General features: G+C 43.8%; 1 protein-coding gene across 2 annotated transcripts in view; it reads left to right on the forward strand.

Annotated features, from left to right (window-relative positions):
• Window positions 1–970: 970 nt before the first annotated feature.
• Window positions 971–24,022, forward strand: part of GLI2 (GLI family zinc finger 2) — a 189,365-nt gene continuing 166,313 nt past the window's right edge. Inside the window, exon 1 of one of the 2 annotated variants that reach the window (XM_063400841.1) lies at window positions 971–2,386. The gene's annotated coding sequence lies outside the window, so the exon portion shown is untranslated. Of the gene's footprint in view, window positions 2,387–2,780; window positions 2,985–24,022 lie in introns of those variants that run through there. The other variant, XM_063400840.1, reaches the window with a different exon arrangement.

Here is a 24,022-nt window from a genome sequence, read left to right on the forward strand (position 1 = left end):
AGTCCTTTTCCAGACCTGTATCAAACATTTTAACGGCCACATTTGTGCTTTTTGAGGCTAGTTTAACTTCCAGATTCCTTCCACTGATCTAAGAGAAATGGGACAGATCCCAGATTAGCAATCTTGGACCTGGTGGTATGTCAATCTTTTATCATTGTGAGAGGGGTGTTTTTTGAACTGTGATTAAAAAAACCCTCTTTCCTCAGTCCTGAACATTTTGGAATGTATCTTCTATATCCACATGATCGTGCTACAGGAAGATATAGTAAGTGCACGTGGTCATATATCTTTACATCCCTACTTGGTTTCATCCCTATCAAGTTGTACAAGAGCAGGAGGGAAGACCAGAGGGAAGATTTGCACTTTGACCCGTTGTTCATATTTTGGTTCTTTTATGTGTACCAAATGTCAGTCATCCTGTCGTCTATTTAATCTCAGACACCTATGGAAGATTAAGAGAGGGCAGTTCAATGAGCAGAGCGGGAGAGGGAAGCATAGATGAGCTACAGCAGGCAGATAATGTAAAAGCCGACTCAAAGTTCTCAAAAAACTCCAGCCGTCGCCAGCCGTCATCCTTCAGACAAAAAGGAGGAGTTTCCATTCAGGCTTAAAAAATTCCATCTTCTAAAGGATTGACATGTGAGAATTCTAGAAGGGAAAACTGTCCTTCTTTACATAACTCTGAATTAATCCTTTAATTCTTCCTTCTTTTGATTTTAAATATGTATTTGGCCAACAGTCTGGATGAACACATGTTTATAACTTTGCAGCAAGAACTTAGAACCTATCTAGTGTTAATGTTTTGCCAGCTTGTCATTTTGATCCATCCAAAACCCCATTATTCTGATCTATCTCCCAAGCTGCTGGGTCATCTTTCCCAAGTAAAGTAACCTGGGAATAAAAGTGGGCTTTGTTTTTTGGAGATCAAAGACTTTTTTTGATCTTTCTTTTGGTAACCAAAGCCCCCCCTCTCTCTTGCATGGTGCTCATCAGTAGTAGGTGCAATGAAACTCCTCTCAGCACAAAATTGTCCACTTGGATGGGGTAAGGTTGTGCTGCTGTGCCAGCACCGATTGCATGTACACCATGGAGAGAGGAGGGAATTTCTCTGAATAAAACAGTGAGTGCATATTAATGTGAGACTTTGACCAAAAAAAAAAAGTTGCAATATTAGTGGTTGGTAAAATAACCTGCATCACAGTCCTTACTGGGCTATCTGAATGAAATAAATGGGATTTGGGAGTACATGGGTGAGCCAGTTGTCACCCTCAGATATCAGCCTTCTAAATGACATCCAAAAAAGAAGGAAAAAAGAGAAAAAAAAAAGGGGGGGGGGGGGGGGGGAAGAAGAAGAAAAAGAAATTTTTAAAAATGAAAAAAGAAAGTATGTGTGCAAAATTTCACAGAAGGCACCCAAATTGGTAGCTGGTTTTTAGGATTAAAACTGTAGTACAGAGCAGTCCAGCCAGGTTGCTTTGCACAGGCTAGAAGAGAAAGGTTTCTGAGTGGTTTGTGCTCATTTTCCACTTGCCCGGACCTGGGCTGCGTGTCGGGCAAATCCGCTGGCAAATGTTAACACTGCCCAAGGGACTGAAAGTGAAGCTGGGGGCTGATGTGGCATGCGGTTGCCATGGTACTGGCCATAATCCTGCCGGAGTCAGATACCCTGATGATACGGCGAGTTTGAGCTTGCTCTGGGGTACAGCGCAGTGACCCTTCCCCACAGCATCTGGTTATGCTTTAAACTTTTGATAAATTCCATAGCCAAAGAAATCAAATCAAATAACAAGCCCAGCCTGGCCAAAGTCCAAGTTGAGGCTGCTGTGTTTCTCATTGGCGCTGCTGTTTAATGCAGATCGGAGCAAAAGCTAAGATATTCGGGGTGGAAGTGAGGCACTTTTTGGAGATTCTGCAGCCTCAGTCCCCAAACACGAGGACGAAACTAGATTATCGTGCTCCGGTGAGGTTGCTTGTCGCGTTTAGGGCACAGTCTTTAATGAATGCGTTTCTCCCCGTGGATGTTCCTGGGGGGTACAGCCGCCCGTGTGCGAGGATGTTCCGCGGAGCTCTGCTGCCTCCAGCCCTGCTGGGGCGGGGGCTTGAAAAAGTCGCGCAAACTCGCGGGTAAAAAAACAACCACCAAAGTTGGACGAAAACCACCCCCAGCTCCATCCCCGCCTCTGCGCCAGCGAATGTGCTCAGGCCGAACTTGTGCTGTTTGGGGAGGAGGGGGCGGCTTTCCCCGAGGAAGGGGGGTTTGTGCGGGTTCGCCGCAGATGCGCTCCAGCTGAGCGGGGTGTGCGGGGGCTCCCGGCGCTCCCGAGCGGCGCCACGGGGCCGGGCCGGCGGAGCGGATCCCACCGAGCCCCACGGCACCCCCAAAACGGTGCGGTTCGCGAGGCGGGGGCGATCCGGGATTAAAGGGGCTGGGGGGAGGAGGGAGAAGATCCGGAGCGGTGCGCTGCTCCCGCGCCGAAAGGGTGGGAAGGTTTAGATTTCTCCTTTTTTCTTAAAGGGCGGGTAGAAGAGAAAACAGACCCTAGAGCCAGTTTTCCTCTTGTGTCAGGGCTTGAAAGCGCTCCAGCGTCTTCCCGCAGGCTGCTCAACTTCATCCATCGTGTGTGTGCATGTGCGTGTACATCTATTATACACATAAAGTACGTGTGCGCGCCGTGTCCCGCCGGCGGCCCGGGCGGGTGGGCAGCAGGAGCCCCGCACCTCCGCACGCCGCCCCCGGCCCTCCACAGCCCTCCTCCCTCCCCGCCCGCCTCCGCGGAGCCGCTCCGCGCCTGCAGCCCGGAGAGCACCGCGCTCCGCCGCAGCTTTTGGCGAGGAGCGGAGCGGGGGAGAGGCACAAAAGGGAAGGACGGAGGGAAAGTCCCTCCCACGCCCCCCTCCCCCAAGTTTATGATGGGGGTCCGGAGGAGCAGCGCTGCTCCGCGGCAACCGCTCGTCTGCTGAAAACTTGCTGCTCCGCTTTTTGGGTAAAGTTGATGCTTATTGTGTCTTTTCATTGTGCTTTTTATTCTCTTTTTTTCCCCCCTCCTCTTCTCCCGCTTTGGTTGGAGCTGCCCTGCGCCGGTGGGGGGTGTGTGTAAGGGAGGGTACAGATTTGGTGAGGGTCTCTCCTCGCAGCGGGTGCCCGAGGGGGACCCGTCCCGTGTGTCCCCCCCGCCTCGCAGGTGAGCGGCGAGGACGGGGCCGCGCGTGTCCCCGGCGTGTCCCCCCTGTCCCCGTCCCGACCGCTCCGGGACCGTGCCTCCATGGCCATTGTTTTTCCCGGGGGCTGCGGTGACAGTCCCAGCCCCGCGCTGCTGCCGGGACCGCTGTGCCCTGGGTCTCGGAGGACGGCAGAGCTCCCCAAAGCCAGCACTGAGTTTGCCTTTTTTAAAGAAGAAAAATGAAGTTGCCCCCTCGCCTCCTTGTCATCCCCCCATCCGGGAGGGGCAATCTTTCGACAAGTATATTTGCTGAGGAATTTAAAAAATTCCCTGCTGCAACTTGATCCCTGTGTGATGAGGAGCGGCTTGGAGAGACCCGGACTCCAATCCTATTAAGGACTTAGAGAGTTGAGAGTTTTTCCCCCGGACTCGGTAGCTTTAAAACAATCAGGGAGGAGGGGAGGGAGATGGGCTCATCTAGATGCCTTTTCTGCCTCAAGTGATTGCCATCATTTCCTGGGAAACCTGACTTTTGCAGCGCGGGAGCTTAGGGTGATTTATCGGTGGTCCTGCTGCCGGCTCTTCCGAGGTTTACGGGCTTATTTATTTATTTATTCATTTAGCTAACCTGCAGCTAGGGCTTCAAAACTTCCCTGGCCGGGGCTGCGGCTTGGCCGCGGCGCGGTGCGCGCAGAGCGGTGCCCCTGGCCCGGGTGAGCGAATGTCCGGCGTGGGGTCACCCGGGCCGGGCCGGCCAAACTTGGGTCCTCCTATGGCTGCCCTCGCTTCTCATTCTGCCCCAGGTGCTGGAAAACTCCGTGCGCACTGAAATTAGCATTTTATTGGCGTATCGTGTTTATATTTTTACGGCCACAGATAAAGGCGCTAGTTGTAAAACCTCGTCTACCCCCCACCAATCCTCTTCTTTTTTTTTTCTTTTTCTTTTTTTTTTTTCCCCAACTGAGGCTCGTGGGATGTACAAGAATTTGAAAGTAAGCGTTACTAGCATGAGCATAAAAGAGTATTTAAACAAATATTGTATTGGCATGTGCTGTGGAGTTGGTGCCAAAAAAGTTAAGTAAATAAGCCATGAAATTCAAAATACACACAAGTGGAATAGACTGATTTGTTACAAGACTTGCTGATTTTATCTGTTTGTTCTAGCTACCTTGCTTTAAGAAAAACTTTGGAGGTCTTTTTGAGTTTGGTTTTGTTTTGGTTTAAGTCCTAAACCTAATAAAATCAACTTCATTAGAAAAGAAACTACATTCACCTGGAAAAGAGGATCTTGCTAAATAAATGATTGTTTGTGCTGCTGGGATGTTTGAACTGTGTGATAATTGCTGCATACAGTAACTACAGTTTGGTTCAACTTTTCTGATGGGTGGATATTATAATTTGAATTTTGGCTGAAACGTCAGGAAATGTTGACACCTGTCAAACTTTAAATTGCAATAAAAATGTCATATTGAACGTTATTGCAAAACTGACAACTTTTAAGAAGCAAATGAAATTCATCATGGCTTTTCCACTGTAAAAAACTCTTGGAAATTTGTCATTTCATTGAAAGCATGACCTATCTGTAGCACTGAAAGGTGCCTGATTCACTGAATATGAACTTGTTAATCTGTAGGTATGTGTATATCCAACCTCTGGTGTGTTTGTGAAAGTGTTGATCTATAAAGCAAGTTGAGGTAAGATTCACTTCATCTCGAATGTTGTTATTCCTTAAAGTATGTGACTTTGAAGTGCCCAGAAATGCAACTGCTGTTCTTCAAAGGAAAACATCTCGAGGACTGTTTCCAACTTCCTTTCAATGTCTTCCTTTTTTTTTCTTCTCCAGTGTGTCAAAGGGGATGTATACAGATGGACAAATGCTATTTGTGTTAGGTCATTCAGTTAGAGGAAAAATTAGAGCCATAGAAGAATTTGAACTAGATGCATATGTCAATATAAATCTAGCATAATTTCATTGAAGCTGCTCCAGGTTATACTTGGATAAAAGAGAACAGAACTTGACCTCAGACATCCAGTACATAGCAGCTTGCATTCTCAAATGTCACACTGAAGTCACATTTAGAAAAGACGGCCTTCTGGCTGCATATATATAATGAGCAATATTTTTGTCATTGTTTTGAAAATTAGTTTGAACTTCTATGTCAAAGAACCATTTTTTGATTATGTTTTCTGTGAGTCTAATGATCTTACAAGTTTATACCACAACTTCCCTTTCAGTGGCACAGTTGTATAGAAGCTGCACAGGCTCAGGGACTGTGTGATCAGCTGTATACAAAAAGGGTTATGTGATCACTACAGTTCTGTTTGACTGAAAATATGTTTTTCCTGATCTTGATACTTTATTTCTAAGGAGAACGTTTAAATTTATCAGTCCTCTGGACTATGTTTTTTTTTTAATGTAAGGATAGGGTAGAGCACATGACCTAATAGCAGTTGCATTATTCTCATTCTCTGTATGCAAGTACAGAAGACACTTGGTTAACTGCCTGCCCCTGGTTTTGGTGGCCTACTGTAAGCCAGTTGTTTGCCCTGTAGTCTGAAAGGTACACAGATACTTCATGCTTTTGTTCTCTGAGAAGTGCTCTGTTCATAGTGAAGTTTCCAGTGCAGATTAGTGGAGGCAGTGGATTCAGTAAGCAGTCACCAAAATCTGTATGTATTTGTGGAGCAAACACCTATCTATTGCCCCGTCACAAAGCCTCCACTTAATAATCTGGCCAAGGATTTCAAGGCAGTGAGTTTTTTCAAAGAAGCTGCTTAAGAACATTAGATGTGACTATAGCATCAAACTAATTAGTTGCCACTCCATTTCTATGAAGCTTCTAAGGCTTTATAGAAATGCAATATTTGCACTTCTCACTTGCTGCTAAGGCACTGAGGTTAAGCGGTCTCTGCTTTTTGTCCGCTTTCTTACTGATGGGAAAGATTCCAGGGCATTGTTTGAGAGCTACACAACCCCCTTATGTACCTGGGTAAATATTTTAAACAGTTGCACATTTGGACAACTTGCCACAAAGCATTAAGTGGTATTTAGGGTTTTCTTCAGCTCTGTTGCCAGGACCCTTTTAAAGAAAACCAAAACAACAGTAGGCATTTGGGAATTAATTAATACAGCACTAAATAAAACAACAGCAAAGAATGAATCCTTGTATGAATGACAAGAAGAAGGCGTTATGTTAGAAAGGCAAATAATATATGTGTGCCTGTGCATATCTACATATATGTACACACATTTGTGTGTATGCATGGAATATGCACAATTCATGACCTGTGTATGCAGCAGATGCCGTATATATGCATCTTCTAGGAACTAACTAGTGATGGTGTAAAAGGAATGAGAATTGCATCTTGCATGGCAGTGTTGATAGTTCAGGAGGCAAAATTGCAGTTTCCCTTGTGAACAAGTGCCTGGAATGGAAACAGTGGGTAATCAGGTCAAATTTTCTACAGACCAGTTCTGGTTGAGAGTGAATACATGTTAGATGTGTGTAGTCCAGAAGAGGCCACAGAACTTTTGTTCATTCATTCTTGGCTACTGTAAAACCACACCCCATACCCTTTAACTTCTTATAAACAAAGTGAACCATAAACCAAGTGAATCCAAATACACTAAAGCTGAAATATGTTGCACAAAGGGGACAGGAAAATTGTCCTTTAATTCAGAAGGTCACAGCTGTAAAAACTGGTTGGGATTTGTGAATATTCAGTACCACAGCAAAAAGAGGCCTCGGTGCCTGGAAGTGGTCACCCAAATTAGAAAAAAATTGAAAATAGGCTCCCTTGGGCTCCTATTGTAATGAGTGGAAGCGTTTCTGATACTGTCATGGGCATGACTGCCCAAATACATTAGTCACTGGTGAATCTTTTCTCATCGTTTCACAATTATTTGTGATTGGCTGTCACCTTTCTGCAATTATAAATATTCTAAGAGGAAACAATACAAATTAGAACTGTAGGTACCAGGATCTTTGTACTGGATGTATTTCTTTCTTACTTTCTAAGTGTTCTTTTTCATATGAAAAGAGTCTTGCAGCTTTATCCTTATTCAAGTCTTTTCTTTTTGTATCTACTGGGGAGAAAACCATTAATTTTGAGGAATGGTGAGAGTAAGCCTTAAGCTGTCTTTGACATTTTAGTTTAACTTGAATAGGTTATTTTTTTTTTTTTTAAGAAAACAAGTTGGTGGGAAGTGTGTTTTAACTGTGAGCCCCCGATTTCGACCATTAGCATAAGAAAAAAAGTTTTAGTGCATTTACTATTGTATTGAATGAAGAGTTCCAACAGTCAGGGAAAAGAAAGTAAAAGGCTGTAAAGAAATGATGGTCTATTCAGATTATTCAGCAGCCCAGAGCTCTGGTCATCTGCCTCTGAAATCTGTGATCGGGATATCACTTTTATCTTCCTGTGCCTTTCTCTCGCCTTTTTCACATGTTCACTTTTGTCAAGGTTTATTGATCACGTTTTCTTCTCTGCAAATCTGTGGAAAATTTAATGAACCAAAAACAACTGAGAAATAAAAGGAACTTTTTATTCATTAGCCACTAGATTGAATTTTGTTCTATAGTCACTACCCTCTTGCCTCCCATGTGCCTCATTGTGTCACTCCTGCAGCAGCTACAGTATGTACAGTGGGGATGGCCACATTATTAGTTCTCTTCCAGAGAAAAGTTTGTTTAAAGTTGTGAACTCATGGCAGCCCCAGCTCTGCTCCTTGGCTTTTCTTTGCCTTCCTGACATTTGGTTTCTTGACTGTGGTGCTTCTGTCACTAAATACCTTTAAGTGTGTATTCCGCAGAGCATTTACCTCTTCAAGAATTAAATGTATGTGCTGCCTAGCAATTAAATCCAAATCTAAATGATCGCAGATTAGTAGCAGTTATTTACAGTCCTGATTGTTTTGGTGCTGTGATCCTTGTTCATTACACATCTGCTTTGCCGTGGTGCTGCCCCAGAGCGTTTTGTGATGCAAATGCTTTTGTTAACTTACAAATAGTTTCAGTATCTAGATCATCTCAGGTGACATATTTAAGTCGCTTCTTTTTTCCCAGATGGACTTAAAAAGCTGTAATTAAATGTCGCTTCCAGTATGATTAAGCTTTGCTAACATTTTCTATGAATGATTTACTTGAACTCTGGCACTTTCTGAACCTGTCACTGGAAGATTTTTCAATAAACGCCCCTTTTAACATTAATTTCATTTCATTTAGTGCAGCTTGTAAGTGTAGGGAAATGAGTTAAAATGAAGCATATATCTGCCTGAGAGATTACTTGGATGTTTCTTGATTCTGAAGAATTTTACTGCTACCCCATGTTAAATGCTAAGTCTGGCTCTCAGGGGAGTTCTGTAGAATAGTCCCAAATACTCTCGTAATTAATAGTAGCATCAATCCTGGTACTTTTAAGGAATGATCTAAAAGCCATAAAAGGGACTCTGGACCTGAGCTTGTAATTTCAGCTACAATCATGGCACATCTGTGACTGCATCTGTTTTTCTGTGCGTGGAGTGACTGTTCTGTAGGAGTAGACACTTGCAAGCTTAAACTGCCTGTAAATCTAGAGAGAGGACTTTGTGCCCAGCAGAATGAACCCAAATGGAAAAAATCTGGGCTTCTGGGGGGGTGAGGGGGGGAGTGGAATAGTAATAAAAAGCCTTCTATCTCCTGTGAAATGTAGGATTTTAGGGTAGATAACTCATTCAGATGAAAGTAATGAAATCTCTCCAGAGGAAGACACCTTCTCTGGGAGGCTCTGCTGCGCAGCAGAAGCCAGCGTGGGTCCAGCCCCTGAGATGAGCACCCTGTGGTCACAGTCCCTCACCTCCAGGAGGGATTTGAGGGACCATGAGGTGGCAAATACCCCCAGCAGGGCACCAGCTGGTTCTTCCCAGAATCTGCAAGGGGTGGTCAGCTGCACAGCTTAATTCCTGCAATGGCAGTGGGAAAACTTCCCGTGTTACAAATGCAATTCAGAAGAGTGGGGATGCTGTAACACTACAGTGCTGTGGCTTATATTGATCACTAGGAGCTTTAAATATCCGGTCTCTGTAAGTTAAATCCTGTTTTGTTTAAATGTCCAGTATATTTAGTTACTATATTCTATTCAAGCAAGTGGATCACCTGCAGATTGTGCTAAGCAGTTTGATTCGGTCTCTACAATTCCTTGAAAACCCCTTGAAAACATCTCACCATTTTTTTTTCAGCTAGGAAAGCGGCATTCCTAGCTAGAATCAGTGTATTGCTCCCCTCCACGCTGACCTGAGGAGCTCTGTTAGAGCCCTTTTATCACACCGTCTTTAAAAGCAAGGTCTGTTGATTGCAGCGGTGTTAAAAGAGCATCAGCTCCCAACACCAAGATCGCTCCTTTTCACAGCACTGCTCAGCAATGCCCCTTTGTGCGCTGGACAATGCAATAAGTCAGACAGGACTTTCTGAGCCACCTCTATAAGGAACTGTAAGGGCTGCTGAAGTACACTTGTGTTAAGTTGAATTGATTGAAATTTAATGGCTGTTAGTAGCTATGAATGGTAATGATTTTCTAGAGTATCTTCACCATGCTTGACATTAATAACTGTAGAGTGTGTATGTGTGACGCTAGTATGTTATTCATTTTTAAAGATGCTTTCTCCCAGCCCGCTTTCCCATAATTTGTTTTGATGCTTCAGAAAAAAAAAAAATCTTGTGCTTCGAAGAGCACGTACATCTTGTCAACATAATTTTGTGCTCAAGATTTTTATTTTTTCCAATTCTAACATAAATCAGACTACAATATAGTGAGAGTGATGAATTTGTTTTACATGCCATCATGAATTAATGTTATGCAAATAAAAGCTTTACAGGTGCCATGATTTACTTAATAATTTCAAGTTCTAATATTTAAGCTCATTCATTATGTTTGAGTAAAAAAACAACACAGCATGTTCATATTTTAAAACGTGAAATGTGAGATTTGTGTGCATTTGCTGTGTGTAGTTGCTGTGTAAGCACATTTGATGGCTAAGAAAGAATCAATCAGTGTTTGCATTCGGCATCCTATGCCTGTGGATGTTACAGAGAAATTTCAAAGAGAATAATCAAATATTTGTATGTAAGGAGAGGAAGGTGGTGGTAAAATATCCTTCACAGGCACAAAGAAGTGGAAAACTGCCAAAGAAAAGTTTTTTGGCCTCCAGAATTTGAGCAGGGCAGCAGGATTTTGCTATGCAAAGTAGGCTTTGTTTCATCCTGAGCAGTTTGCTCCCAGACCTGCCGTGTTTGCCGCATGGTGAGGATGAACTGAGGAGCTGGTGAGAGCTGAAGGCATCCCGGGTCAAAGGTGAATGCGAATGGGAGTGCAGGGTTTTCAGGCTTTGATACAATTTTTAGTGTGCTTCCCAAAGGCTAAGGACAAGGGGGAGAAAGTTTGACACGTAAATACATCTTGAATCTCTGAAGATAAGAATAGATTTTGACTTTATTTCTCAAAAATTGAGGTCACAGTGGTCTGATGACAGGTTGAAAGCCCATCACTCAATTTTTTTTCTGTTACTTTTCTTTCTTTATATTTTTTTTGTCCAAATGGACAGACAGATTCTTATTTTTGATACATTGTACCCATTGAGTTAGTGACAGCATATTCTGGTTTTGAAGTTTGTGGCCCCGGGATCAAGGTTTAGCACCAGCATTCAGGCCTCCCTGCCTGAGAGGTAGTAATTTTACTGATAATGCCATAGAAGAATCAAACCTCCTAAGTTTGGTAATGGTGAATTAAAAGTGAATCTTTACAAAATGCAAGAGGATCTCATGTTTCTGTGATTGCACAGTTCAGAGTTGTGGCAGTAGGCTCAGGATTGCTCCTTGACCTCTTCAAGCCCAGGGGACCATTGGCCAGGGAGCAGGGTGGTACTTGGCTTTTAGTAATTTTGACAACTTCCCCTTTTGCTCTGTGTTCTTGAGGAACTCAGAGGAGAAATTCATTCAGATGAGCCATTCAAGCCAAGGATTTAGCTGGGTGTTAAAGGGCCATTTGGGAAGTGGCATACAGTGTATGTACCGTGATCAAGTTAATTATGTTGCTTTGGCAACCCCAGCTTTGGTATTTCCTGACTAGGACTCGGTGATGGAATCATATTCCAATATCTGGCGTCATCAACGCTGAAATCTTCTACAAAACCAGGTCAGTGTTGTAAAAAAGTAGCAGAAAAAAGAGATGGAGGATTTTTCTGGGAGTGTTAACAATTCATTGTTTTACAGGCTTTGTGCTGAAGTAAGTTTCTGTTTAGAATTTTAGAGTATAATTCTATTGTAAGAAATACAGTAGCAATATAATTGCTCTTGCAGTGGACTCCAAGTGATTGTTTTAGAATTCCTTTTGTGGAGAATTTCAGCATTTTGAGGTTTTGTTTCAATTCACAATGAGTCAGATTTGGAAACCTTAAATTTCTTTGTAACTGCAGTAACTGAATTCTTACTTTTCTCTCAGCTTCTGGGAGCTGTAAGGGAACACAGGGCTGAGCACAGCACATGTGTTACTGAACCATATCCATGGCAAATTTTTTCAACTTTGATTTATTGTGTGTGCTGTTGGGGTATTTTTCGCATTTTTTTTTTCAGAGAAAAGGGAATGGGGGGGGAAACACTGTGTATATTGGGGTTGCATTATCTCAGCAAAACTTGCACTTCTTTAGAGACCCTGCTGCAGCACTCTAAATCTCCATTTTCTATTTGAGAAAATGTTCCTACTTCTGCATTTTACTCAAAGGCCTCTGGCAGGACTTGGTAAAATTTAAACTGTGTATTGGACTTCTTTTGAGGAATTCACTGATGCTGGAGATGAGTTCATCCCTCTGGGACAAAGCAGATGGGGGAACTGGGTGGTGAAAGGCAGGTCTAGATCTGTGTCGAGAGGACAGGGATGAAACGGGGCAGTGCTGGCAGCTGCTGGAGGTTGCAGCATTCTCCCAGGAGTGTACAGGGTGAGGGATCTTCCTCTTCTCTGTTCCAGAGGGCATTTCCAAGATGGCAGGGGGATCTTTGCCCATGCATTTGTTTCCTTCAATCTCTTCTCAGGGTAGAGAGACACCTAAGAGTCAGACTCCATCCAAGCTGTGGAAGGTGTGAGATGAGATGGGCTCTCTTGGTAGAGAGGAACTCACAGCTTGTGAGCTGCTGTTGCTTTCTGCTGCCCACTTTGGGCTGGCCCATTTCTGGTCACTGTGGGTTCCTCTGCACCAGTTGGTGGCTTTCCAGGGAGGCACTGCCTCAGATTAGGCTGGAACCCTGTAGTGCATTGGGTGCATCAGGTGATGGCATGCTCCAGCTGTCAGGCTAGAGGAAGGGGACACAAAACAACTTGGGACCCCCAACCCTGGTCATTTTGATTTCATCCTCCTTTGCTGTTGAAGATGTGACTTTTCAGCCTCAGGAGACCTCCTGGCACCACCCCACTCCCTCCTCCTGTTACTGCATGTGGAATAACTAGTGAATTCATGGGATTTACCAGAATCAGATCTCCAGTGAAGTGTAGGACCCTCCATTGGAAGTGAAGAAGACAACCACTCAGGATGTCCTCTTCAAAGTGACTTCTCCCTCCTTTCCTCAGTCACTTTCTTCTCCTGGCGTGGTGCAGCCCAGGGGCTGCCACCTGGGACTGGCAGGCTGCTAGCCCTGCTCTAACAAAGCGGGAGCAGTGGAGGGTTTTTATCTGGTTGATTTTCTTCCTCCCTTACTGTGTGTTGTTGTGTTGCTAGGATGAGGTCTGCGGTCCTGGTGTGCTTTCTGGGTGTGCTGAACCACTCGTGCCACAAACCTCCCATGCAGGCTGGGCTGGGAGTCCTTGGTGCAGCAGTTCAAGCAGAGTGCAGTGCTGCAGGTGCTCTTTTGCTGGCTGATTGCTTTGAATGTCACACCTATCCTTGGCTGAACATCTGCGCTGTTTCAACATCTCGTGTGAGCTAATGCAGTTTAGACATCACCCATTTCTCTCTCTCTCTTTCTCTGTCCCTGGAGGTTACAGACTTCCAGACACCCTTGAGATGGAGTTTTAAGGTCATCAGTGGCATTTTTAGGTCACAGAACTGCAGGACCTTGTCTTCTTGCCAGCTAATCAAATGACTAATTAGTTCATATATCGCTGCTATCTTTCTCTCTAGCTTTGGTTCAACTCTGCAGGATGAAGCCTGCTAGGAGATGACATCTGAGAATTATTTGATTGGAAACTTAGAGGCAGATATGGTCAAGGAACTCCATATGAGCAATCTCTGGTGCCTGTGTTGGTCTCTGTACCCCAATTCATCCATGTGCATTGATGCATCCGACAAAGTACAGTATTTAAAAACAGCCTTGCTCTAAGCCTTTCTATGATTATGGCAGTGAATACACAAAATATGCAGCACTCTTAATTCCATTGTAATTAGAGTAATTTCCACAAGACTATTTTTAACAGAGGTAGCTGTATACATATATTTTAATTTATTTTGATCTATGAGCAATTTCACATCTGGGCACTTTATCCTGGACCTTCTAAAATGCTCACAAGTAGGGACTTGGGCAGTGCAAGCCTTTGTGCATATCATAGCCACATTAACCCACTTTATTTCACACTTTTCTCAGGTGTTGAAGGCATCTGGTTGTGACAGATGCTTTCTGATAAAGCCTTCAGATCAACATGCCTTTGGAGACATCAGTGCTCTGTGTTGGTACTTGTAGACTGCTGTATCCAAATACTCTTCTTTAATTGTCTTATTAAGTAGAGAATTAAGCTGTGTGCTTTGACTGTTTTGGTGCCAGTGATTCTTATTGCAGGCTTTGGCATGGCACCATGTTGTGTTTTAAAGAGACAGCATCACTTTAATGATGTGGGAATTGAGTTGGAGGATAAAAATCCGCTGAGAAAATGGCTGACTGAAAGTACGGTACGTAAAATCTGATTTTATGTTTTTCCCCTCAGACTATTAGGTGGGGGGTTTAGTTCAAATGCCTGCGATGATTTAAGAAATAAGAAGCAGAAATTCTCCCTGCTGCCAGACCACAGGCTCCTCAGCGCCAGACTTGCAGACGAATGTCACATGTTGCTGTATGTTTTGAAAGCATACCATGTGTTATTCTTTAGCTGTCTCAGTGTTCCCCCCAGCTATATCATTTTCCCCCTAGCCAGTCTCACAGAAAAACTTCTAATGAAAAATCTTTCCTCTTCCCCCCGTCCAGCACAGACCCCAGGATGTGTTCCCCTGTACCTGTCACTCCATGTGAGGGTCTCTGCCCGCAAACTTGCAGAAGTGATTGTAACTTGACTTTATGTAACTCTGTCTCTTATGCTTTAAATCAGGCACTCTTGACACTGATATTGCAGCTTATGTTGTGCGTTAGGATCAAGAGCTCACAAATGACTAAACATATGGTTAAAACTTTTTTTCATGGAATATAATATGTTTCAGTTTAACTCGGCTGTGGGTCTAGATAACAAACCTCCACAGTTTGCCATTAGAATAATTGCATTTCCAGAAACTATTTTTTACTCCTTCTTTTCTACTGTCTTGGATTAATGTTTCCTCCAGCTAATGACAGGACTGGACATGCAAACTGGATTAGAGCATAGTGTGAGTAGTATGAGCTGAACATGCTGGCATCTCACTTCATTGCCTACAAGGTTAAGCGGTTTACTGTGAGGTTGCAAGAAGTAAACTGAAAGCAAAAAGGCAAATTAATCCAGATCTCTTGGGTTCTGTCAGTGACAAGTGTGGCTCCCAGGGCATTTGCCTCTAAAATGTTGTTTTGCCCGTCCCCCCAACCTGCAGCAGTGGAGCTTTCCCACTTACGGCCAACTTGTGCTTATATGGGAGGTCAGAGTCCAGCCACCCCTCAGGTACCCGGGTGTCACTCTGGCAGTGTGGCCACGGGATGCCGCTCCTCCTCCTCCTCCTCTGCAGTGCCAGGATGAACGTGGCAGAAAAGTTGGCAGCAGCAGCCTGGTGCTGCGGCTCCCGTGAATGGTGAAGGCTGCTTTGCATTAGAGCTGCTCCCTGGGGCTGCCTCCTTGCAGGAGGTCTGCTCCCAATTTCAGCAGGGCTAGGAAGCAGCCAGCACTTGTGCTCGACATCTCTATTAAGTACACTGTACCAAGAAAAAAACAGCTACTCGGGAAAGCCACTGCTTGGGTTTCTGCAGAAAAGAGTGTTGAGTTGGTCCAGTGGCAGAACTTCAGGTCACATCTCTAATAAGAAACTGCTGGGGAGTAATGTTAGGATAAAGGATAGGGCTGGGAAGACCAGAGCAGGTGGTGCAAGGGATCATACATGCATCATACCTATGTGTGCTAGCTAGACCGCTGCTGAAAATTCAGTGTACTTCATTTGTATTCCTTCTATTTTCCTTTTTTTTTTTTTTTTTTTTTTTTTTTAACACTGCTGTGAATGGGATTTATGCAAGCACCTGCATCCAGGTGTACCTTGTAATTTTAGGTGGTATTTCCACCAGCCTATGAGTTTAGGTGCTGAGTGTGCCATCTGATGTCCCAGTTTGCAAGTGGACTGGTCATACTGGGGACTGAATGCGTCTGCTCACTTATTGTACACAAAAGCTTAGATTTGAATCCATGTTGAAAGGCTGGATCACAGTCTGTGTTTTGAGCGTGTGGGGCTTGTAATTCTTTTCAGCAGAAATGAAAGATTTATTTGTTTTCTGTGAAAATAATAGAAAGTTTGTGTTTCATATTGAGGTATAATTATGAGTGTGATGCTTGAATGATGAGGTGTACTGTGCTCAGAAAGGAACCTGGTGCCATCCCACGCGAGTGCAGGGTTTCCACCAGGCCGTGTCTCTGACAGATCAATTTGACAACTCCTGCTTTACTGAGACCTCCTTCCTCACCAACCCCTCATATTTACTGAGGATCTGCAGTGCTCAGCTGGACTCAGCAACCCGGTTGTGTTGTGGTGGTAGAAATGTCACAGGGACATGGCAAGTGCCTGTGCTGGGACCACCAGCCTAAGGCAGTGACTCCTGTGAATTGAATTGACTGTATGGCTTATATCTGTGGGGAGGAAAAATGGGTGTTACACTTCCCCTCTTGGAGTCAGTGGGAACTTCACCAGTGTGCTGCAACGTCTCAAATATGGTGGATGGTAGCTGAGCCACTTCATCCACCAGCTGCCTCAGGACCCACAGCTTAGACCCTCAGAAATACCAGTAAATGTTGCAGCTCTGGTCCCCTCACCAAGCTGCTCTTTGTATCCCAGGTTCATGGCAAAGACCTAGTGAGTGATGGCCGCTTTGTGAAACAAGTGTGACCAGGAGGGTGCTTCCTGCCTTGTGTTACCAGTTCCCTTTCATGTGGCCCCCTGTTTGTACTAATGTGTTAGATCTGGAGCTGTGCCTTGGAACCATGCAGAGCTTGTGCTGGAACAGAATGGTGACTTACCCTGCAGCCTTCCACAACCAGTGATACACACTGTGCTTCCCTGTGCACTGTCTGCATACAAGTAGGCAGAGGCTTTTCAAGATAATTACTGTAAACTGGAAATGTCCATGTTTGGGATTTGCATGGTTGGGACAGACCTTTCCTTTGTAATGCTGTCATGGTGGCACATGAGAAGCTACCTGAAACTGATCCCCTTGATTTATGAAAGAATGGGTTGTAAGTTTGATTATTTCCCAAGGGCTTCTCAGAAAGCAATGCTTTCCCTGCCCTTTCCTTATCTGAGGGAGCCCTTCCTGTGGCCTGCCAAGATCGCCTTACTTTCAGGGCATTTGTGAGGACATGAGTGTATTACAGTTCTAGCTGGTAACAATGCCATGTGGATTATTGTAAAAAAGCTATTGTGTTATTATGTCAGATATTCATAGAATTTTCACAGTGTATTTCTGTAAAGGAGATTTTTGCCTTAAATTCATTGTTCTTTAGCAGAACTAATACCCCAATAGAAGAGGAGGCTGGAATGTGATAACTCTCAGTTCTCTGCTCTGCTGGACCTGCGGGCTGGCACAAAACCACAGTTAGCTCCCAAACAGCCACTTGGCTCACGAGTAGTTAAGGGACACGAAGAAGTCCCAAGGAGACAGATGCACAGACAACCTGGTGGCAGCTGGGGAAAATACTGTGGGGGAAAGAAGGGATGTAAGGCACCAAACCTGTAGGAAACTAGTCTTCATCAGTTCTGCAACCTGTCTGACTACTTGCGCTCTTTTATTAACTTTTTATTACGGCAAAAGTGACTAGAAAAAAAATAGTCTAGGTGCCAAGGGGATAAACAGTGAATTAAAAGGATTAAGTTCTGAACACTTTACTGCTTTTACAAAGATGTTATTTGATTTACTAGCTTAAGTTAAATTTACATGACTGAATTACTTCTTAACTTAATAATTACTTTTGTGTGGTAAAAACCCCCATCTGTTTAGGTGTTTTAGAAGGACTTAATCCAGAATACATCATAACTCCTTAGGCCATTATGGGAGAGTGGAGCAGCTATCCTTTGTGTCAAAGCTAAATGAGTGGTGACTGGGATTTCAGTCTTCTGGAAGTCAGCATGACCTGCACGTGGTGTAGGGACTGATAACAACTCAACATGTAAGATAGCAAGGGAACTATTCCCAGTGTTAAGTTAGCTATGTTGCCAACTGTGGTATTTTTGATTGTTTCATTTTTCATAAACTCTTGAGATAGTTTAAGATAACTTGTTGGGTTTTTTTTTTTTAAATATAAAAGTCTTTGTTTTCTAAAGAGAGCTCATGGAAAGCCGATGATTGAGAGTGGCAATTCTGTTTGAGGTCACCTACAATAACCTTCTCTCCTGATACCCGTCGAGGTAGTCAAGCCAAGCTCCTGCCCTTTATAAGGGTTCAGAGTTGCTGGCAGTTTATGTTGGTTTCCTCTGAATCCACAGTGCCTGTTTGTGGCTCCTTTTTCCCCCCACAGCTCCTCACACAGCACACTTGCATGTTGGACAGAGTCCAAATTTCCTCCCTCCTGGGGATTCCTTTGCTGTTAATTTAAGTGATGGCAAATGCAAACTTCTTGCCAGAGCTTGCTGTGTGTTTTTTGGATGCTTTTTATAGCTGTTCCCTGAGGGGGTAAGCTTTTGTCCTTCCCCACCATGCTTTCTGCTGTGGGGAGAGAGGCCTTGAACTGGAGCTGATCACTCCCACCTGGCTTTGAGTGCATCTCTGACACAGCTTCAGGACCTCACTGTCTTTCACAGTTTTCGAAGACTTTTGCTTTACTGCTGTTTGTACAGAGCTGAGCTTTATAATAACTTGAGTGTATATGTAAGCTTAAAAGCAGAATGAATCATTCATGCCTTTAATAGAGTGTATCTAAGTCCTTATTAGATGGTTTTCTGCACTACTGTGACCTGATAATTTTAGATGCTACATGAAAGTTACAATTAGGGAGGAAAATGACTATTTTTAATAGGTATGCAAAATAGCTTTTCTCTTCAAAAGTCATGTGGTGAAGACATGGTGTTAATATGAGACAGAGTGAATGTGTTGAAGAGCGGGGAGTGCCCATCTGCTGTAAGCCTGAACTGTAGATTTGTGGGATATCTTCTCAAACTGGGGATGTTCACACAGATCAAAGCACAGTCGAGAAAAACACTCAGTCTCCTTCCAGGTAAATCAGAAGTAGCCAGGAAAGCTGAAAGGCAGCTCTTCTGTTTGAAGTCATGTGTGCCTTTGCTCATGTCCCTTCAAGAGGTCTGCCCTTGTCACCAGAGGGGACTTGAGTGCCTCCCCCAGCCACAAGTTCTGCTTCCCAGGGTTATTCTCCAGGGCCTTTGTCCTGCTGTGAGGTTTGTGCTTGCACAACTGAGAACCCATTTAGTTGTGGTTTTAACCCCTGCCAGCTGTTTTCAGCAGTCTTCCTCTGGTTTGTCCAGGCAGGTTTGTTGAAGGAGCTGTGCACCAGGACATGTTCACAGGACAGGGGGAATAACACTGGCTCTATGGAGATGCACATGTTGGAGGAATGTCATGTGTTTATGCTTCATTTTGCACTGGGGTCCCACAGGGCACTGTGTTTTCTGTGATCATCTGGGCTGTTGTAGAAGGCAGAACATTTGGCTTAGCACAGAGGTTTGTAACACCAGTCACTGCAGAGGTTTGGTGTCTCATTTCGTGTTAATTGAAAGTCTCTGGTGGAGTCAGAGAATCAATCATAGGAATGCTCTGTGATGGCACCTGGTAAACTGGTGGAAATGATGGTGAAGGAGTTCTCCATCATGCATCCTGGATGGAGAAAGATCATCCTGGATGGAGTCTGGAAGCAGTGTGGCAGGCAGACTCAGTGAAGGTGACTTGTGGAGACTGTGCAAGAAGCAGCACAGCTCTTCAAAATGAGATTCAAGTAGGAAGAACACCTATATTACCTGCGTGAAAAATCCAGAGAAGTGGACATCCAGGATGCAGCATCTATTGGGATACCTAGGTCCTCAGGAATTAATAACTGAGCGTGAAGATGTTGCAAATTTGCTGCTTTTGGTAACCTAAAAAGACGCCCCCAAAAAAGGTTTGGTTGCTTGTCCTGCGCTGAGGCAGCAGATGGGACTGAGGACACAGCACTGGTAACTGCAGAAAGTGTAATGCATTCAGGTCTGCTTCACTCCATTACAATAGAGATTGACAAATTGGAGAGAGTTCAGGAGAAAAAAGGAAGTAACAAGAGAGCTTGAGGGATTGACTTACAAGAGAAGACCGAAAGAGCAGAATATAGATAACTTGGCTAAAGGATGACAAATGGGGTGGTTGAGATATAAATCTACAAATATCTGAAGGGTGTAAACACCAAGGCTATGAAGAATTATTTAGAGTGGTACAATGGGGTGTAACTAGAAGTAATGGGATGAAATTTAAGAGAAGGCAAATTTCAGTTGAATAATGGGAGAAGCTTTTTGACAGTGTGATGTATTAAGCTATGGGCTGCTTTTGCAGCAGTAGTCCTGTTGCTGACTGTTTAAGGCACAACCTTGTTTGCTTAAGAAGCCAGGGTTTTCCAGAGTCTTTACTAAGGACAGTTTCAAATCGTGCCTTTTGTGTTTTATGTATTTGATGCAGAGATATGCAAACTATACACCAAAGCTGCTGTGCCTCTCCACACAAGCACCATGGGTGTGACATAGCAGCCCCTGGTGTGGTGGTGGTGGAGATGAGGGCAGGAGTGTGAGCAACCTCTGGAGCCACAGCTCAGCCCAGATGGCCCTGCTGGCATGAGAAGCTTGGCCAGGTCAGTAGTATCTGCTCTTTGATCAGGACCTTCTTTTACCTCCCACACTTCTCCCATCCAGGTGCTGTAGTGTTATCTTTTGGGGGTTAGTTCACTTATGGTCTCTGGAATAGATATCAAAGTTAAGCTGCAGCTCTGCACCAAGAAATCTCCCACTTGGCTTCAAAGAAATCAGGACAAACAAGATCCCATTGATGCACATGGTCTATGATCTTTTATATATCTGCAATACTGTACCTTAACTTTTTCTTTAGAAACTCCCATTTCTTCTTCTGCTTTTCACTTCACTTGAAATGCAAACTAAGGTCAGGGGATCACTTTCCTACTGGCAGAACACACTGCATTGTCTGTCATTTTAAAATGTCCTCCACAGTAACTGAGGAAAGGTTCATATCTCTACTTTTTATGCTTAAGAGTGACTCTTGAATGCATTTTGCTTTTCCTAATCTAGAAGGGCTAAATTATAATATTAGATAAACTAGCGGTGTGAATCAAGCTAGAGTCATCTCAACTAAAATGGTAGCATGGGGAAGATGGCAGATTCATCTAAATAGAAAAGCAAGTGCAGCTGTAGCACTTAGCACACACTGGCAACTTGGCTGTTTTGTTGAGGAGCAGGAGGACAGAGAACTTTAAAGCACTGGCATTCTTGGGGTATAAATGAGACGAGCTGAAATTGTCTTTTATAATTGTTCTTAAATGTGTTTTGTATTGCTCGTGCTGTCCCTGAAGAGGTCTGTGTCCGTATGCTTCAGGGAAATTTCTGAATTGTATCCTCTCTCAGTCTGTGGGAAGAATGAACTGCTGAAGGGTTTCATTCTCCTCTGCATGGGGATGAATATTTTTCTTGCTGAAAAATGCAGTTTTGATCTCCTCAGAACTGGATTAATTTGGTGGATGAATTTATGGGGAATTTTTTATGTGGGAAAATGTCAAAACAATTGTGTCTTCATTGCATTCCTGTTACTAAGGGCTGTGGTGAAGTGCACTCCTGGAGAGGAGAGCTTTGCTTTGAACCACTTTTCACATCCAAACCAAGAGTGGTGTGTGCCTAGGCCCCATCGTCTCAGGAGAGCAGCATAACCACTAAGCTACCTCAACTTTGCCACCTTAATCTAAGTGGTTTCCATTCCGCAGAAATAAATCATTTATGTCAGTATGACTCCAGAATTATTTCTTAAAAATTGTTTGGTTTCCACTGCTGTGCAGGAGTATCAATTATCCTCCCTACCTTATTTCTGAGACCACTTTAAAAAGGAATTTTAATTATGCAGCTGGGGGTCTCTAATAGCATTTGCAGGAGACAGCATTGGAGGTTTTTTTTTTCCTGGAGGTTGATTGATGACACTTTTGCACCTCTATTAGTAGACTTAGGCCCAACCCATTTCCAAGGCGGACTTTGCAGGCAGGCACTCCTCAAAAGGACAGTGTAAACCTGGTCGACTTTCTTTTCATTGTTGCTGCAAACTTCTCTGAACCTTGCTAGGGAAAGACATCTTTGCAAAGCCAAACCTGAAGCAACTGAGGGAAGTGTTTGGGGGAAAAGGTACCTTGGAATAAACTGCAGCAAATTTTGGGGTCATCATAACAGTCCAGGCCAGTTTTAACTTCACAGCAGGGCTGGATTATGATCTGGGGCATTTGGAGTATTCCCAGCCTTGTTGGCCTGAGTTGATAACCTGCAACTGAAGGGCCAGAGAGATGGGTGGGAACCCTGAAGTCCCAGCAGGAGCAGCAGAAATTCAGCTCCCAGAAGCCCTGGTTTGCAGGAGCCAGCCTGTGCTGACTATCTTATAGTCATGCACAGTAAGCATACTTTTTTTATCAGTATAAGAAAGGAAAAGGCTGCCCTCCCTCCTTATCTGTTGAGGGCAATGAAAAATCTTGAGCCAACTTGTGCAGTGAAAGGATTAATTTGCTGGGGATGTTTCATTAATAAAGCAGTAGTTTATCTCATTACATTTCCCCATAGTAACTGCAAAAGAGTTTCAGATGTGCGTGGCCTTTGCCACTCTCCCCCTGCTGTGAAACCGATGTCCCTCTGACTGCCCCTGAAAAGGACAGATCAGCACCCAAACCCTCCTTCTGCAGGAGAAGCCAAAACTGAGGGAGGGAGTCAGTCAGCCCAAGTGCAAGGAACATGCCTTCCTTTTTCTTCTACAGTATGAGAAAACATGAACATGTGTGCGTGAAAGCCAGGCAATGGAATCAGATTATTTTGACTTAAAATACAGTCTTAGTTTTCTTCAGCAGCATTTAAAGGTTGGAAAGTGTTTTAGCTAATTTTACTGGGCAGTTGTGCCATTTCTTTAATGCCTTTTGACATTTTCCAGGGCATCTATCCTTTATTACTCCATACAGTGCCCTGCCTTTCTCTCTTGCAAGTCCTGCTCCTCGGCCCAGCACTGCGGGCCTCCAAGAGTAAATGTTTATAATGTTCATTTAGCTTTCAGTGAAATCTCTTCCAGCTTTCAAAGAAAGCTCTTTAGTTTGGTCTGCACAGATGTAAACTTTCGATAGGAGAAATTCCCTGTGTTCAGCTAATGGCTTCAGGACTCCAAGTGCTGCTGATGTGCTATGGTTCAGTGTCCTTGTAACTTCATGTAAAAACTGTGTGCTACCTCTGATTTTGAGTTTAAGCACTCCCTAAGAGTGGATTTAGGCCTTCTATACATGCAGCATATACTAACAGTACCTTATTTTTGTTTATGTGTAAATAAGATGTCTCTCCGCAAGATCTGTGGGAAGCCAAATAATGGGGTTTAAAAAAGGAACAAATAAGCAATGGAACAGTAATTCTGTCATAAGGTGCATTGTGAAGTTTATTTTACTTACCTCTTAGAGTAGGAAATGCTCTGACTTGTTAAGACTTTGTTGTTGCTTTCTGATGTGTTGGGTTGTAACATGGTTCTCAGTAACTTTTGTATTCTGTTTTCCCAAGAAAAGCCTTATATCACAGTTTCAGTTATTTTCCTTGGCAAAACTTAGTATTTTATTTATTGTTAGCTGCCACAGGTTACAGGTGAGCTAACTTATGCTTAGAGCTACATAGTTTATTCACTTAGTTTGCACATTAATTTAGAAAACCAAGGAGATGGTGCCAGCCATAGGTGATGGAAGTTTTTCCCCTGATGCATTCTCATTTCACAACAAATCTAGCACTGACTGAAGGGCTAAGGGATGATTTTTCTTTCCATCAACACCCATACAAGTATTTTCCTCCCATATGTCTCAAAGTGCTTTAAAGAAATGCTTGGATATTATATGCTATATATTCTCATGCTTGTGCTGAGAAGCTGAATCCCAGATGGGCAGTCAGGGGTATCATGACACCTGATAAGTGTTGGAGAATGGGGACCCTTTGCCCCCTGTCCTGGGAATTAGACCACTGCTTCATGGTCCCCACCTCTGTCCCACTGCAGAAGTGGCTTAAGGTCTGCCAGAATTTCAGGATCCTATATTCTAATGCAGAACAAATTTTCCAGGATTTATTAGGATGTCCACAAAATCAGCTGTCCTTGCAGTACGTCCACTCTGGATGAATCGTTTCTTGTCACTTTTCTCTGACGAGATGGGAAACTGAGTGGCCGTAACTCTGAGCTGTGTCCTCCACATCTCTCCTGAGGGCCAGGAGGAAAGGGCAGTGCTGGGGC

This window comes from Prinia subflava, chromosome 6 (assembly GCF_021018805.1).
Source record: "Prinia subflava isolate CZ2003 ecotype Zambia chromosome 6, Cam_Psub_1.2, whole genome shotgun sequence".
NCBI lineage: Eukaryota > Metazoa > Chordata > Aves > Passeriformes > Cisticolidae > Prinia > Prinia subflava.